General features: G+C 41.6%; 1 pseudogene; it reads left to right on the plus strand.

The window, feature by feature from the left end:
* The first annotated feature begins 1,387 nt into the window (after window positions 1–1,387).
* Window positions 1,388–2,250, plus strand: LOC112825191 (serine/threonine-protein phosphatase 2A catalytic subunit beta isoform-like; annotated as a pseudogene).
* The last annotated feature ends 1,232 nt before the right edge of the window (window positions 2,251–3,482 follow it).

Genomic DNA, 3,482 nt, shown 5'->3' on the forward strand with positions numbered 1-3,482 from the left:
TGAGGCAATCTGCTTTATTTGGAATCCAGAATGGAAAATTCTATGCCTACGGGTGGTTTTAAAAACAATGTAAAATTTGTTGAGGTCAGCCAAGAAAGAGGGTAACCAGACAAAAAGAATCAGAGAAAAAGACAGCTGAGAAGAGCCGTCTTAGGGTCATAGATAGTTTTGAAGGTCAAGAAGGCTATACGCATGTGCTGGACTTCATCCACTCTGTAGCAACCACTCGGCAGAGGGGCCGACTGTAAGCATTTCCCCATGGCATGCGGCCCATCCACAGAGGGCAGAACCCTTACTGCCATACGGGGTTTAAACACAAACTGACCAAACACAAATTGAACAATAAACCACTCTCACCTAGGGACTACTAGAAAGCTAGGTATAAAAATAAAATCGCACTAATCCCTGATAGTCTGGGAAACAATGCATACCCCAAGCTGCTGCCTCTTGGGAGAGTTCCAAATGGGGATCTCTAAGCTACTAGTCCCTGAAGGAATATGTGACAACACATGAACTCCTAGAAGTGAATGTTAGCAGCCTCCAAGCCAATAAGTAGCTTATGCCAACCCAGGGGTGACTTTTACAGAACCAGACCAAGAGACCAAAAGAGTGGAAAGAAATCTGAATGGGAACATTAGAACCTGAACACTGAAAAGGAATTAAAATTTGCAGTAGTTCAACAAATTCATTAAGCAAATAAATGACCCCACAAACGAAGACAGGAATGACCCCCAGGGAGTTCTCAGTATCCAGATATGCTACGATATACCTAAAATACTTAACTTTTAAAAAAACAGAACAACAAAACCCTGAGATCTGCAAAGAAACAACAAAGTGTGATCCATACATAGGAAAAAAATCGTAGGCAATAAAAACTGCTTTTAAACGGGCCCACATTGGTGAGATAGCGGACTTAGCAAACAGACTTCACAGCAGCTATTATAAATGTGTTTGAAGATTAAAAGAAATAATGCTTAAGGAATTAAAGGTATGGTAATGCCTCATCAGAGTAGAAATGAAGAAATAAAAATTATTTTTTTAAAAAACACCTGGGGGGTGCCTGGGTGGCTCAGTCGTTAAGCATCTGCCTTCGGCTCAGGTAGTGTTCCCAGGGTTCTGGGATGGAGCCCCGCGTCGGGCTCCCTGCTCTGCTTGAAGCCTGCTTCTCCTTCTCCCACTCCCCCTGCTTGTGTTCCCTCTCTTGCTGTGTGTGTGTCTCTCTCTGTCAAATAAATATTAAAAACAACAAAAAACACCGGGAATGATGTCACCACGCAGGTAGCCGCCATTACAGAGAACTGAGCTCTGGGACTAGATGGTGGGGAGGAGGGCAGCGGCCGGGGGCCAGTCCTACAGGGAGCAGCCACCAGCAGCCACAAAGGCTAAAGAGATCCTGACAGAAGAATCCAACGTACAAGAAGTTCGATGTCCAGTCACCATCTGTGGAGATGTACATGGGCAATTTCATGATCTCATGGAACTGTCTAGAATTGGTGGCAAATCACCAGATACAAACTATGGGAGATTATGTTTGACAAAGGATATTTATGGGAGATTATGGGAGATTGGGAGATTATGGGAGATTTTTGTTTATGGAAGATTATGGTGACAGAGGATATTCAGTTGAAACAGTTACTCTGCTTGTAGCTGTTAAGGTTTGTTACTGTGAACGTATCACCATTCTTCGAGGACATCATGAGAGCAGACAGATCACATGATTATATGGTTTCTATGATGAGTGTTTAAGGAAATATGGAAATATTGTACAGATCTTTTTGACTGTCTTCCTCTCACTGCCTTGGTGGATGGGCAGCTAGTCTGTCTCCATGGTGGCCTCTCACCATCCATAGCTGCACTGGATCACATTAGAGGGCTTGAGAGCCTAGAAGTTCCTCATCAGGGTCCAGTGTGTGACTTGCTGTGTCAGATCCAGATGATCAATGGGGGTGGTTGGGGTATATCCCCTCAAGGAGTTGGTTACAACTTTGGGCAAGACATTTCTGAAACATTTAATCATGTCAGTGGCTTCCCACTGGTGTCCAGAGCTCACCAGCTGGTGATGGATGGATGTAACTAGTGCCACGACCAGAACGTAGTAACGATTTTCACTGCTCCAAACTATTGTTATCCTTATGGTAATCAGGCTGCGATCATGGAACCTGAGGATACTCTAAAATGCTTTCTTTCAGTGTGTCCCAGCACCCAGCAGAGGCGAGCCAGTATTACAGTACCCCAGACCACTTCCTGTAATGAAATTTTAAACTTGTACAGTGTTACCACAAACCATATATTGACCTAATGGAAATGGGAAGAGCAACAGTAACTCCGAAGTGTCAGAGAATAGTTAACATTCAAAACACTTGTTTTCAGACGGACCATTAGATGTACAAAGCTTGTCATCAACAGCCGTGACCACTTTAGAACGAACCAGTTCATGCATGCAAGTGACATTGCTGGTGAAGAAACCAGTTTCTGGAGTAGCACTATTTGGTAGGTACTTTTGCTTTCTCTGAGAGACCGCAGATTAGAAGATGTAAACGTTAACACTCGTGAGTACAATTTAACTTCTGTTTCGCTATTGCTTTACTCAGCATGGCTGTAGGTAAGGATAGCAGCAAACAGTCATTGGAGCTTAATGAACATTTTTAAAAATAAGTACCAAGGCCACCCCTCTACTTGGGAGTTTTGTAATCATTTCATTTATTTTCAGGGACACTGTTTAATTTAATTATATGATTTGTCTGCACTCAGTTTATTTCCCTTCTCAAATCTCAGGCTCATGTTGTTTTTTGTTATTGTCAGAATCTGGTGAGTTGTTTTGAACAGAACTGTTTTTCTCCCCCTCCTATAAGACCATGTTACCGCATAAGAGCAGTGCAGTGTTTTTCATAATAAACTTATGAACTAAAAAATAAATAAATAAAATAAAAAAACCCCTGGAAATTCTGGAGATGAAAAGTAAAATAACTAAAATGAAAAATTCCATGGGGGAGCTTCACAGTAGACTCGAGGTCAGAGAAAGAATCAATAACCTGATGATAGATCATTGGAGACCAGGCAATCTGAAGAAAAGAGAAAAATGAATAAAACAGGGAGACACCATTAAGGATGCAAAAATGTACATGATGGGTGTACCAGAGGGGGAGAAAAGAGGAAAAGGGACAGAAAAAAAAAAGTCAAAGAAATGATGGCTGGAAACTTAACCAAATGTGAAGAAAGGCATCCATCAGCACATCCAAGAAGCCAAAGTCTAAGCAGGATAAATGGAAAGAGATCCACAACCAGATACATTGTAGTCAAAATGTTGAAAGAGGCAAATCTTGAAAGCAAGTGAAAAAGTAACTCATTGTGTATTAGGAAACTCTAATAACATGAACAATTAACTTCTCATCAGAAACAGTGGAGATCAGAGGACAGTGGGAAGACATAGGCAGAGTGCTGAAAGTAAAAAAACTGTCAAAAATCTTAACCCTCGTAAAACT

This window comes from Callorhinus ursinus, unplaced genomic scaffold, assembly GCF_003265705.2.
Source record: "Callorhinus ursinus isolate GAN/ISIS: 27379988/994484 unplaced genomic scaffold, GSC_fseal_2.0 scaffold12, whole genome shotgun sequence".
Classification (NCBI taxonomy): domain Eukaryota; kingdom Metazoa; phylum Chordata; class Mammalia; order Carnivora; family Otariidae; genus Callorhinus; species Callorhinus ursinus.